The following is a 15,303-nucleotide window of genomic DNA, read 5'->3' as shown; positions in this document are numbered from 1 at the left end:
ATAAATTAAATTGTATATAGCATAACACATTTATTTAAAAAGAACGCACATTCTAAAGACAATTTGTCACGCATTCAAATTTCTTGAAGTAATTTAACAAAAAATTTATATTTTATTTTCTTTAAATGGGCATTTTAGTGCGTTTTTATATCCAAAGCTAGGCAACTCTGCAGTAGCGAGAGAGAGATTTGACTGCCGAAAGCAGAAGAACACCAACAACACCGGCAATCGCGGGCAATGCCACCAGATGTTAAAAAAAAGTAAAGCTAAATAAAACTGAGTGAATTATTTAACTAATTCTTAAAAAATTTATATTTTACAAAATTATAAACATTACATTTTAATTAGAACAGCTAGAAAAATGTCATGAAGAAAGAACTAAAACTCCGAGACTAAATAACAAAAAAAAAAATGCTAAATCAAGTTACGAAAATGGTAATCTGACCATACTGGAGCTAAAATCACGTAACTCGTTGTCAAATTCGTTGAGAGCAAAGTAACGGAACCACGATAGGCGCCATCTCATTATTCTCTCCATCGTGGTTATAAGCTACGTTACCAAATTTTGAAATTAATTTCAATAATTTTGTTTTATAAAAATATAGTTCATTCTACCATAACGAACATATTAATCAAAATTTTAAATTCGACTTATTTTTAAATCATGGCTACGCGACTTTGTTACTTATTAAATTTTAGTATAATAAAATGCATAGGTGAAGTGACTCCAAATTCTCCTTGATTTTTGATAATTTTTTTCCTCCACGAAGTTGCGTATTTTCTCGAAATGCACGAAAATGCATGCACTTTTATGTATATGGAGAAAATTCTTTCAACGAGAACTGTCGAACATATTATATAGTGCTCTTTTTCGTTGATGAGTTAGAATAAGGATAGTTATAAGTTTTTTTGTGACTTAAAGGTTTTGTCCTACTGAAGGCTGAGAGCTTGCTGAAAAAGTTAAGCTTAACTTTCAATTTGAACCAATAACTTATAGTGTTTTCTTTTTTCCAAATAATGTCACATTCACTCGGCCCTATGCCGGAGCTGTAAAATTTTTATTTTCTTTTCTCAAACTGTTATGCTATGACCAGGCGTGGCATTTCCCATCCACGACAAAAAGTGAGCCTAAACGTTGTAGTTCAACTGACTTTTGTTTCGCTGTCTACAAAAGTTAGTCCAAATAGTTTCAAATAGTAAATCAGACTATTGCTTCAAACAGAAAAAAATGTATGTATGTACGAGTATATAACGGGTGATCAATCATGAGGTGCTTTTTTCAATAGTTAAAAAAAAAAAAAAAATGTAAATTATGTTCAAAACCTTTATTTATCATTTGAAAGGACATTCTTTGACATTTACTTTTTGAATATGACTTCATTCAAATGTTGGCCGCAACTACGCTTAAGGTGGTCCATTCTGAAGGTCCAATTTTCAATCACTCGTTCGAGCATTTCGACTGGTATGTCGTGACTAACACGCGTAATGTTGGCTTCCAGAGCTTCAATCGTAGCTGGTTTATCAGCATAGACCTTGGACTTCACGAATCCCCAAAGAAAAAAGTCCAAAGGTGTGATATCACAAGATCTTGGTGGCCAACTCACAGGTCCTAAACGTGAAATCAGCTGCTCTCCGAAATGACTTCTCAATAAAGTCATTGTTTCACGAGCTGTATGGCAAGTGGCTCCGTCTTGTTGAAACCAAATGTCGTAGAGATCATTAGATTCAATTTCAGGTAGCAAAAAGTCCGATATCATGGTACGGTAGCGAGCACCATTCACAGTTACGTTGCGGCCATCATCATTTTTGAAAAAATATGGACCGATGATTCCACCAGCCCATAAACCACACCAGACCGTTGTTTTCTCTGGGTGTAAAGGTAGCTCTTGAACCTGTTCTGGTTGCTCTTCATCCCAAATACGGCAATTTTGCTTATTGACGTAACCATTGAGCCAGAAATGCGCCTCATCTTCTTCTCTTCTTCTTAATTGGCGCTATAACCGCTTACGCGATTTTGGCCGAGTTTAGCAAAGCGCGCCAGTCGTTTCTTTCTCGTGCTAACCGGCGCCAGTTGGACACACCAAGTGAAGCCAAGTCCTTCTCCACCTGATCTTTCCAACGCAGAGGAGGCCGCCCCCTTCCTCTGCTACCACCAGCTGGTACCGCATCGAATACTTTCAAAGCCGGAGCGTTTGTATCCATTCGGATGACATGACCCAGCCGACGTAGCCGCTGGATCTTTATTCGCTGCGCTATGTCTATGTCGTCGTAAAGCTCATACAGCTCATCGTTCCATCGTCTGCGATATTCGCCATTGCCAACGTGCAAAGGACCAAAAACCTTACGCAGAATCTTCCTCTCGAACACTCCAAGCGACGCTTCATCGAATGTTGTCATCGTCCACGCTTCTGCGCCATACGTTAGAACGGGCATGATGAGAGTCTTGTAGAGTGTTAGTTTTGTTCGTCGAGAGAGGACTTTACTGCTCAGTTGCCTACTTAGTCCAAAGTAGCACTTGTTGGCAAGAGAAATTCTACGTTGGATTTCAAGGCTGACATTGTTATCGGTGTTAATGCTGGTTCCTAAATAAACGAAGTCTTTTACAACCTCGAAATTATAACTGTCTACAGTGACGTGGGTGCCGATAGGCGAGTGCGCCGACTGTTTGTTTGAAGACAGGAGGTACTTCGTTTTGTCCTCGTTCACCACCAAACCCATTCGCTTTGCCTCTTTGTCCAGTTTGGAGAAGGCAGAACTAACAGCGCGGTTGTTAAGGCCGATGATGTCAATATCATCGGCATACGCCAACAATTGTACGCTCTTATAAAAAATTGTGCCTGAGCGATTAAGTTCTGCGGCTCGTACGATGCTCTCCAACATCAGGTTAAAAAAGTCACACGACAGCGAGTCACCCTGTCTGAAACCTCGTTTGGTATCAAACGGCTCGGAGAGGTCCTTCCCAATTCTGACGGCGCTGCTGGTGTTGAGCAACGTCATCTTACATAGCCGTATTAGTTTTGCGGGGATACCAAATTCAGACATCGCGGCATACAGGTAACTCCTTTCCGTACTGTCGAATGCAGCTTTGAAGTCGACGAAAAGATGGTGTGTGTCGATTCTCCTTTCATGGGTCTTTTACAAGATTTGGCGTACTGAGAATATTTGGTCGATGGTAGACCTTCCAGGTCTGAAGCCACACTGATAAGGCCCAATCAGTTGGTTGACGGTGGGCTTCAGCCTTTCACACAATACGCTCGCTAGAACCTTATAGGCGATATTTAGAAGACTAATCCCGCGGTAATTGGCACAAATTGCAGGATCGCCCTTCTTATGGATTGGGCAGAGCACACTTAAATTCCAATCGGCAGGCATGCTTTCATCTGACCATATTTTGCATAGAAGCTGATGCATGCACCTTACCAGCTCCTCGCCGCCATGTTTGAATAGCTCACCCGGCAGTCCGTCGGCGCCCGCGGCTTTGTTGTTCTTTAGCCGCGTTATCGCTATTCTCACCTCGTCATGATCGGGCAGCGGAACGACAATTCCGTCGTCAACGATTGGGGTATCGGGATCTTCACTTTCTCGGTGACATGCGCAGCTGTCACTGTTTAATAAGTTCGAGAAGTGTTCCCTCCATAATTTAAGATTGCTCTGTACGTCAGTCACCAGTTCGCCGTTTTTGTTCTTACAGGAAAACGCCCCGGTCTTAAAACCTTCTGTAAGCCGCCGAACTTTCTGGTAGAATTTTCGGGCGTTGTTCCTGTTGGCCAGCATCTCAAGCTCTTCGCACTCACGTATTTCGGCCTCTCGTTTCTTCTTTCGGATAATACGTCTCTCTTCCTTTTTCAGCTCTCTGTAGCGATCCCACATGGCTCGCGTTGCGCCCGATCGCAGCGTGGCTCTATAGGCGGCATCCTTTCTTTCTGCGGCAGCATGACATTCCTCGTCGTACCAATTGTTTTTTCGGGCTCGCCGGAATCCGATTTCTTCTTCGGCGGCGGTACGTAGAGAACGAGAAATGTTGCTCCATTGTTCGTGGATGCCGGTTTGTTGGGCAGTACTCTCTGAGAGCAGGAGTGAGAGTCGAGTGGCGAATCTTCTGGCTGTCTGTTGTGATTGCAGCTTTTCGATGTCGAACATTCTTTGCGTAGGTAGATGCACGTTTTTTGCTGCACAGAGGCGTGTGCGCAGTTTGGCCGCAACAAGGTAGTGATCCGAGTCGATGTTGGGTCCTCGGATTGTACGTACATCTAATACACTAGAAGCGTGTCTTCCATCTATCACAACATGATCGATCTGGTTTCGTGTTTTTCGATCAGGAGACAGCCAGGTGGCTTGGTGAATCTTCTTATGCTGGAATCTGGTGCTGCAGACTACCATGTTTCGGGGCCCCGGCGAAGTCGATCAGCCTCTGTCCGTTACCGGATGTTTCGTTGTGCAGGCTGAATCTTCCGACTGTGGGACCAAAAATTCCCTCCTTGCCCACCCTGGCGTTGAAGTCGCCAAGCACGATTTTTATGTCGTGGCGGGGGCAGCGCTCATAGGAGCGTTCCAGGCGCTCATAGAAAGAATCTTTGGTCGCATCGTCCTTCTCTTCCGGCGGGGCGTGGGCGCAAATTAGCGATATGTTAAAAAAACGGGCTTTGATGCGGATTGTTGCGAGACGCTCGTCCACCGGAGTGAACGACAGTACTTGGCGACGAAGTCTCTCTCCCACAACAAATCCGACACCGAATTTGCGCTCCTTTACATGGCAGCTGTAGTAGACGTCGCAAGGTCCTATGGTTTTCTTACCTTGCCCCGTCCATCGCATCTCTTGGATGGCAGTGATGTCAGCCTTTACTCTCACGAGGACATCAACCAGCCGGGCAGAGGCACCTTCCCCATTAAGGGACCGGACATTCCAGGTGCATGCCCTCAAATCATATTCCTTATTTCGTTTGCAGGGGTCGTCATCAGCATAGGGAGGTCTCATCCGAGGCTTTTTCAAATTTTTCATTGGGGGGGAATTTTTAAGTGGTGGGTCCCAAACCCAGCGCACAACCAGCTATCCTGGAATGTTTCGCCTTCTCACGTTAGCTCACTCCCGAACGGGTGTTCGGAAGCTACCCAGAGGATACGTGGGCTAATCCCGGCCGTTGTGAGCTGCTTGAACCATATGCAGAAGAATCGTCCTGGCCATTCCCAAGTGAATGGCGATCAGTAACTTTCCCCACTTGCGTGGACTTCTACACATGGAACCATCCTCCTCATCGCTGAACAAAATTTTACTCGAAAACAGCGGATTTTCTTCAATCTTTTCAAGAGCCCAATCAGCAAAACGGTGACGTGCAGGAAGGTCATTTGGCTTTAGTTCTTGTACGAGCTGTATTTTGTATGCTTTTAAATGAAGATCCTTCGGTAAAATTGACCAAGTTGTTCCATACGACAGTCCAAGTTGCTGAGAACGGTGCCGAATCGATTCATCGCGGTTTTCACGTACACTCTCTGCTACTGCCGCTATATTCTCAATGCTTCTTGCTGGACGTGGTCTATTCGGTCGAGAATTATCCACCAATGAATATTCGGATTCAAATTTGTTGATGGTATGTCGAATAGTGTTTAAGGCAGGCCGATTATGTTGACCATAATGCGGTCTAAGCGCACGAAAAACATTTGTCACAGAACGCTGATTTTCATAATACAGTTAAACAATTTGTAGACGTTGTTGCGGTGTGAGTCTTTCCATGATGAAATGCCAAACGCTGTTCAACAAATCCACGATGACAGTTTGCCACAACTCGCGCGCGATCTGTAAAAAAAACGCAAATGAAAAAAACTCCTCTTAATTGATCACCCGTTATATATATAATCCATATATGTACATAATTGGCGCGTACACCCTCTTTGGGTGTTTGGCCGAGCTCCTCCTCCTAATTTGTGGTATGCGTCTTGATGTTGTCCACAAATGGAGGGACCTACAGTTTCAAGCCGACTCCGAACGGCAGATATTTTTTATGAGGAGCTTTTCTATGGCAGAAATACACTCGGAGGTTTGCCATTGCTTGCCGAGGGGCGACCGCTATTAGAAACAACTTTTTCTTAATTTTGATCTTTCACCGAGATTCGAGCCGACGTTCTCTCTCCGAATCCCGAATGGTAGTCACGCACTAACCCGTTCGGCCACGGCGGACGCCGTGCTAAATATATAATTTGTGGAAGTATCGCATCTGATATGAAGTACTACACATTTTCACAGCACGTATGACAATATTTTCGTAATGTCGACTATAATAAGATGCAATTTTTTTCGAGAAGAGAAAATACTGCAAATGGAAGGGCATATACACATACACAAGTACGTTGGAAGAAAAATACCTATGCTCCTACAAATCTTAGCATTTTCGAGTTTCCTCTTTGACCATAAACTTTGAAAATTAGAAATCATACAATTTTGACAAAATAAATATGTACATGTGTATGTGTGCACACTATACAACTTAGCCATAACAGGCAAATATCTTAACCCCGTCGACCTCTTGTGACCGTGACTAAAAAGTATGCGTATAATTTGTAAATATTTACATAAAAAACATAACTACAGACAGAAAATGTTTATTGAGGCAACTACCGGAAATCAAGGCTGATTTACGTGCATACGTGTGTATATAAGTCTATATGTGCATGCAAGTGAAAAAAGTAACAACTGAAAGTGCCAAACAATCGAGCGCACCAGTAATTTCCTACTGCTCAATTAAGGGGTTATACGCAGTTATGAAGCAAATAAAAGACGGGTTGTCAAGGATTTATCCTGAAGAAACTTCAGAATATTTTAATTTGAAAATTTTTGGCGGTTATAAAAGCATCCTTCAAGAACGTAACAAAATTTTTTATTTATGAAAATGTTGATTATATAGCGCGCTGCAGGCGATTTCTGGAACCTCCTTTAAAAAAAGACGATTTACGGTGTACATCGTAACTCAGGATTGGATTATCTGAAATCAAAAAACCAAACAAATTTTGTTAATATATTAGATTATCTAGTAATTAATCGTTCGGCTAATCAAAATAGTGAATTTTCACAAAATGGCAGCTTTTAAAAGAAATGATTTCGATTTTTACGTTAAAATTTGGCCGTAAATTGATTATAAAATGGAAAATAAGTATCATATTTAATTACTAGAAAATTACTAGAAAATGTATCTTTAAAGATTGAGTTAAAACGGTTGACCGATCAAACAAGCCGTTTTCGAGATATCGTGTACACCGACTTGAAAAATGCCGTTTTGAAAAAAACACGTTTAAAGTTTCAATACCTACCTTAAAACGTGCCGAGGCATCTCTGCATATTTAGGTATAACTCCGAAAGTATTGCTTAGATCTACTTCAAATTTCGTGCGTATACTTTTGAATATATGTAAATTACAAAAATGCAATAAAAAATCGATTTTTTTGAAAGTCATAACTGCGTATAACCCCTTAAAGCAAGAGAGGGACAAGAGTAGTATAAGAATAGCGGTCGCATAGCCAAACATAAAAAAATAGAAAGGAATTCCTAAACAAATGTCAAACGGACGTTTGTGGTCTGTCCTCAATGTGGTTTTAGAATCAAAGAAATTCCAAACATTTCAAAAAAATGTCACCGAGAAACTGCAATGAAACTGAAGTAGGAAAATTAGCAGTGGAAATAAAAACACAAAAAAAAAAATAAGTTTCAAGGACAAACGTATGCAACTAAGTGTTTATAAACTCGAAAGGAAACCGACAAACGGAACTACTGAAACCACAAGGGAATATAAAAACACGCGGCTTCCGGTTAAAGGCCGGATCAATAAGAATGACAAAGAAAGAACACTAAAAAAATACTCACTGCTGAAGTGTGCATCGAAACCACACACAAAAATATAAAAAATATTGTATATGTATGTGTAGAAAATTTCAAGAATGCCACAAATGCATTGTTCAAACACTTTCCTATACTACGAGTATTTCCACTGCAGAGTAGCGGGGGCAGATGGGTGAAAGCGTAGGCGTTAATAGTAGTGTTGCGGTATTCGATCAAGTGGCGCATCAGCGATACGCCTGATGATCATACATCATGTGCCACTTTGGAAACAGTTTCGAAAAACATACACAACAACAACAGTAAAATATTTTCAAACCTAAAATACGCACCTCAGCCTCACTTCAGGAATATTTGTTCATACACACATACCTGTACATACCCATATGCGCTTATGTAGTCTATTGTAAGGCGTTTGCGGAAGTTGTAATCCCATTCGGAGGCATGGAATTTACGCTTGTCATAAAGTGAGCATCATCATGGTAATGCCGCCGATGCGCGAACGATGACGTTGACGTTAATGATGTCGTTGCGCCAATGAGGTGCTGATGAAAATATTGTCAGCTTGATTGTTCCAACACAAGTAAACCACTTGAGTGCAAGCAATTAAGGAAATGCTTATTACATCCAACAACACACACGCATTTTAAGGCACCTAACAGATGACAGTGTTTACTTGTATACACACAATATATAAATTTGTATCTGGGCATTGAGGAAATCATATGACAACATTTTGCCCGAATGCATCGGAAGGTGGGTGTCTTAGATATAACAAAAATAGCGCTCCTTAACATTCTGCTGTGAAGGAATTGTTTGTCGCTGCGTAATTTTGTGAATGAAATCTCGATTTCGAAAGTAAATATATGGCTTACATTTTTTGCATTTTTTCTCTGTTCTCAATTTAGCAATCATGAAATTTTTCACTGTATATTTTTTTCATTCAAAAATTGCTGTTGGAATTGCAAATAGTTAATAAGTGCACGCAATGTGGATGCCAACAATCTGCTGGCGGCAGTTTCATGATGCCACAAATGGTTTCCCTCAACTTGGAAAATACCATTGTAATGCCTGCCTGCACTTAAAATACCAATATACATACATGCATATACTATACTATACTGAATGGAGCTATATGTGTATGTGTATAATATTTCTGCGAAATGAATTTCACGCCAAATTGCTTATTGGTGAAAGAGGTAACTAAAAATACACTTCCATTAGAAGTGCAATTCTTTAATGATTGGACATAATATAAATAAGTTAGGTTAGGCTGAAGTCTAGCTATCCTAAACGTAATTCTCTCTAGCAAGACGACACTTTAATTGTTCAGGTGCTCAGAATAGTAATCTAGCAGAAATATGAGGCGGGTGCTTTATCAATGTAGAAAACTTAAATAAAGTTTAAAAGACTTTGCCTCCTGTTTGTCTCTATAACTCTTTGAAAAAACTCTTCCTCCCATCCCTGAATCTAACATAGCAAGAAGGTTAATTGTTCCCGAAGAAGTCATGTGCTCGATTTTAAAATCTTCAGATAGGTACCTGTTCTTCGTTCACACGTTGCAGAATCACTTCTTTGGTTGGAACTGATCCATCAAGTTCCCTTTCAAACTCTTTCATTACTAAGATCACTGTTAGGCTCGGGGACACACATTGACAATTAAGCTGATGAACAAATTGAATCGAGTTGATCGACTAGCCTTAGAGTTGTAGTCTCGGCTTTACTGATATCTAGAACAAATTTATATAGTACGACTATCACAAAATATTGCCAAATTATTTTAAATGATTACTCCTACAGACATAGCTCTAAAACTGCTATACGAAACACTAACGAATTTCATATACACATCGCATTTGATTCCACGAAGCGTTATTTCGAGAATCAGCGCTATCAAACAAAAATCACACCCATATGTGAGAAAATAACATACATATATCTCGACGGATCTTGAAGTGGCCGACATTAAAAATGATCTTGCCAACTTTCACTGTAATGTCAACAAAACCAAAATTGCTCGAATTTGGTAAACGCATTTTGGAAAATGGAGAATTTGAAAAATCTCTGAATCCCTTTTATCAAACTCTTTCAACCCTGTACACAAGTTGCATTTGGGTCAATAATACAAATCACTGAAATAGTGCAGCAACCCCGTCCAATTGACGGTAACGAGGAAGACTAGCGCACATCTGGAGACTATTGCTAGAGGCAGAAGCCCGTGACTTTCGCCTTAGAATGAAGTTAAGGAATTGGCGCAAAACAGTCCCAAATGGAAGAAATTCGTTCGGCCCTATGCTCCAACTTGGAATGCTAGGAATTTACGTTGATGATGAGCTGCGCTTCTGCATTAAATTCGTTTAATATCACGCAGAATATTTCATATATCAGTGAAGAATTATTATGCAAAGTTGCTATATAAGTAAAGGTGATTCTTTAAAAGTTTTGACAAACATGCATCGCCGGGTGTAGGAAGTACACTTTGAAAGTGGATACTTCTGAACCATTCAAATTCTATTTCGCATATCACCAAAATCACATTGCATTATTGACCTCTGCTTAATGGAAAATATTGGTTTAGTAATTAAAAATCGGCGGCCGCCGTAGCCGAATGGGTTAGTGCGTGACTACCATTCGGGAAAAAAGTATTTTCTAATGGCGGTCACCCCTCGGCAAGTAATGACAAACCTCCGAGTGTAATTTTGCCATGAAAACTGTAGATCCCAACATTTGTGGAACAACATCATGACGCAGGCCACAAGTAGAAGGAGGAGCTTGGCCAAACACCCGAAAAGGTGTAAGCGCCAGTTATACATAAATAATTAAACACCAAATGAAAAGATAAGTCCGAAACTTCTGTGTTGTTCTCTGAAAAAAGTGAGCTACTTTTTTGAACCACTCCGTCAACACAACCACACATGCGCCTCCATACAAGCATACATGCACCGCACTAGCTACTTTGGCATATCCTATCCTATTTACATATATGCGTATTTTGTCGGAATGTTTACTGTCCAATGCTCACACTTGGCATATTTTTGATCGTCATTTCCTCGCAGCTACACTGGATGGGAAAAATGTATAAAAATATCAGCAAGTGAATATTGAAGTGCAAAATATTTTTAAATTCACAAGGCAAGGCCTCAATTAAATACCAAAGTTTTGTACACACATACATTCATAATATTTTGCGTATAAATACTAAATAGCTATAGGTACATGTATGGGTATGCATGTAACCCATACCACTTTGTGGAGAGAATATGCAATACTGATAAGCATTGCTTGCCCGTAGCTCATGAAAGTAGGGGAAGTTGGGTGCTTTATTTAAGTTTTCCTCTGCCTCAATATCGCTGTCGTCGAGACCACTATCCGGCAAATGCGGTATGTTGGCCAAAGTGCTTTTCATGGTGTCAAGTGATCCAAGTATTTTCGACGATGCGATCAATTTTTCTAAAAATTGGTTTAATTTTAGGCTAATAGGATAAGGAAAGAAATTTATAACTTTAAAGTTCATTCTTTTTATTGTAATATTTTTATAAATTATATTGTTTTAAGTTTTTAGAATAAAATATACATTTTAGAAAAATTTGTTAAAAATTATTTTTTGTTTAATTATATAACAATTTTGTTAAAGTTATTTTTTGGCATTCTTGAAAAACAGCCTTATTTTATTTTTTTATTAATAGTATCCTCCAAAAGTGTCATAGTGGAATCCTTATAACTTTTCGATATATTCCAATTGTATTTCACAGTGAACCAGTAAAAAATACCGGACCTTGATAATAAAGAACATAAAATTTTCCACATTGAATAAACTTCAAACTTATAAATGTTTTTTTTTTTTTTTTTTAAATTCTTCCAGTTTACCTCTTTTTACACTAAAACTTACAAAATTTACGCCAATGAGCAAAATAATTGCATCACTTGACGGGAATAATATTTCTGGACTTCAAAATATCTTCTTTTTTTTTTAAATTATAAAAAAATTTTGTTAATGTGTTTTTTTGGCATTCTTGAAAAACCGCCTTATTTTATTTATTTTTTATTAATAGTATCCCCCAAAAGTGTCATAGTGGGGTCCTTATAACTTTTCGACATATTCGAATTATATTTCACAGTGAACCAGTAAAAAATACCGGACCTTGATAAAAGAACGGAAAATTTTCCACATTGAATAAACTTAAAAATTATAAAGGTTTTTTTTTGTGTTTTAAAATTCTTGCAGTTTACCTCTTATTACACTAAAACCTACAAAATTTACGCCAATGAGCAAAATAATTGCATCACTTGACGGAAATTATATTTCTGGACTTCAAAATATCTATTTTTTTGGATCCGTACACACATAAGAAATTATTTGTTTTTATTATTTTGTTAGGTCTCCTTGTGAATATGTTTCTATTATCTGACGACCTACCCAGGTGTTATATGTATGTACATAAATATAATAGAGCGCATCCAAAAGAGTTTTATAAGTTTTACATTGCGATCTTTGAATTTTTTACAGCCTTTGCCATTTATAACTCTCGATGATTACAATAAGTTTAGAATCACTTCAGAATATAAGGAAAAATTCTGTTCATTAATTCTAAAAGTACTAACTAGTTAGGAGCTTTGACATTCTAAGTAGGATGCCTCTCAATAACCCTGCTAGAAATTTGCGTCAGCCTGACTTATTCTAGTTCTTCACAGCGAAATACTTGTGAATCAAATTATGCCATCAATGCAATGAAAATGTTATATGATTTGGTTTCTGATGATGAATTACCCAATGAAAAGAATATTTTGTGGTTAAAATATTGGAAGACGGAATTATCGAAGTCGCATACTACCTTATTGGTTTCAGTAACAGTATGATATTTGGAAGTAATAGGTTGTTAGCCTAGAATTACTATCCACGCGGTGAGATTGCCATCTTTCTTACAGTCAGCGGGAACAGCTCTATATTTTGAAGCCCTCGACCCGAGTCAGATGCTTTTGCAACCGTCTATTGCGTGTCACATGTTGCGGTATCCCAGTTTTCGGTCCGAGAGATGTATTTTATTTCCCCCTATATCTGCCGAGCGTTCCACTATCTATCACCTGGGGATGCGCCCAATGGGAGAATGGGGACTCCAAAGGGATTGTCGAAGTTAGTCCGACGAAATTGGTGAAGAACAGATTTATTTTTAAACATAAATTTAGAACTTTGTTAATTGATATTGGGTAGATTTGATAATTTGGGGATTCATCTTTTTTGGTTCAGTTTGTAATGAAAACAACGTAACATCAGAAAGGAGAATTGGCAGCACTGAATGTAGTCAGTTATACCAGTTTTATGAAGTATGCTAGTGTCGAATTTGCTCGATACCTTTGCTGTTGCTTTCACAAGCGAACTTCTCTTTAAGCGAGCAGAGCCCAAACATAAAACGAGCTTGTTTTTTGAAATTCTTTTCTGGTCTCATGCCGACCACTGGGATTTGTTGGATGCCAGTTATTGGAGATCATTTCATTTATTTACAACAAACAACTTTGGAATTTTGCCAAAATTATTTTATTGCACTATTTTCAAAAAAGGAAAATTGCGAAATTTTCAAAATCATTTAAACAAATCCTCTACAAATAATAAACACATTTGTATGTACGCATGTCTGTACATATGTATGTAGGTGCACTTTGTTTACAATATTTTAGTTAAATGTTCTTGAAGTAACCACAGACGGGATGTTTTTCTTGAAGGTTGCACCAACGCCTTCCTCTACGGCTAAACTTTAAAAGAAAACATTGCCCAGCGGTGTAGAGAAGCGCTAGGTTTAATGTGTTTGTGAATAGGAAGCAGCTGTAGCACGCGCACGATTTCTATGGCATACATATATGTATGTATGGGTGTGTGTAAGTAAATAAGCATATAAATCCGTATATAAAAATGTGCACTTGTATTATTTTGGGTGCCGGTTCTTGAGGATGCCAGCCGGAAAATGTCTTCTTTGGCCAAAAGTGCTATTTAACGAATCAGATAAAGAGCTGAATTGCTTAAATTGATCAGTTTTTCCGCTTTCTTGCAAGTAAGCAACTGGGTAAACAATTGCATACAGGTGAAATGTTATCACCTGCTTCATTCTAAAAAAATTAGTGCGCATGAACATTTTTCTACAAAATGTTTTAATTAATTCTTCTTGAAAAGCATTTTAAATAAAAGAAATCAGAAATTGTAAATTTATGTATTCGTAGCGAAAGTGAATATCTGGCAATTAGTCAGGGTTGCATTTTGCTTATGGTTATTTGAGCCGCTTTCTTTGAAATAGGTGTTAGTGTATTATATTTTATATGGAGATATTATTTTTGCATTAGAATAATTTTAAAAATGTGGATAAATGTTATTTCATTAGTTTTGTATTTTTTCGACATAACATTTATTTAAGTGTATAATGTAATCATTTTTTTAATGTGGATCAACAAAAATTTATACACCTAATTCTCTTTTCACACGAATTGTTTTGTTATAGCACGAGTTTCAATATTTTATGAATTTTTCTTGAACCTCATAGAGGTTAAATTAGTCACAGGAAAAGTATCTGAGACTCGGTAAATTTTGTACTCACCATTTAGTAATTTATTACTTATAATATATATTATTTAATAAATTAAAATGTGTGAGCACGAAATAAAGATTTTTTAAGGATTGTTGTCAACGAACAAGGGAGTTAGGTGTGCTTGTAATGACTTCAAAAGGACTTACACCACAAAGTCAGCAAAAAGTAAAATCCTTACATTTACAAAATAAAGGGTTTTTCAATAAGGGCGGATAGATGTTGAAATGGAATAAAACAGCTGACTCACACTATTGACAAAATAATTTTTTTATTTGAAAGGCGCATATATGCCATTAAGTGTGGAATATGACATCATTCAAATGCCCACCTCAGCTTCTTACGGTGGAACGGATCCGAGAGGTCCAATTTTCAATGACTCTTCCGCATAGATCCGGCTGAATTTGAGCGATGGCCTGTGTTATGTTCACCTTTAGAGCATCGGTCGATTGTGGTTTATTTGCATAGACCTGAGACTTCAAGAACCCCCACAGGAAAAAGTCTAGCGGGGTCAAATCGCATGACCTTGGTGGCCAATTCACATCACCCCTGCAAGAGATAACCTTACCCTCAAATCGTTCATGCAGAATGTCAATCCTGGCGTTTGCTATGTGGCACGTAGCGCCATCCTGCTGGAACCACATGTCGTCTAGGTCCATATGGTTCAATATGGGCCATAAGAAATTGGTTATCATCGTTGTGTAGCGCTCGCTGTTGACGGTGACCGCCTCACCAACGTCGTTTTCAAAAAAGTACGGACCAATGACGCCGCCGACCAAAAATCCACACCAAACGGTAACTTTTTGAGGATGCATTATCACCTAGTGAACCTCGTGTGGATTGGTGTCGTCCCATATACGTTAATTTTGTTTGTTAACACAGCCATTCATCCAAAAATGCGCCTCGTCACTA

General features: G+C 38.7%; 1 protein-coding gene across 5 annotated transcripts in view; it reads left to right on the top strand.

The window, feature by feature from the left end:
- LOC128858467 (tumor necrosis factor receptor superfamily member wengen) overlaps positions 1–15,303 on the top strand; it is a 95,605-nt gene that overhangs the window by 62,558 nt on the left and 17,744 nt on the right. The gene's annotated exons all lie outside the window — the stretch shown is intronic.

The sequence above is a fragment of the Anastrepha ludens genome, chromosome 3 (genome assembly GCF_028408465.1).
Source record: "Anastrepha ludens isolate Willacy chromosome 3, idAnaLude1.1, whole genome shotgun sequence".
Classification (NCBI taxonomy): domain Eukaryota; kingdom Metazoa; phylum Arthropoda; class Insecta; order Diptera; family Tephritidae; genus Anastrepha; species Anastrepha ludens.
The sequence above is the reverse complement of the archived record's forward strand: the minus strand, read 5'-3'. Positions and strand labels throughout refer to the sequence as shown.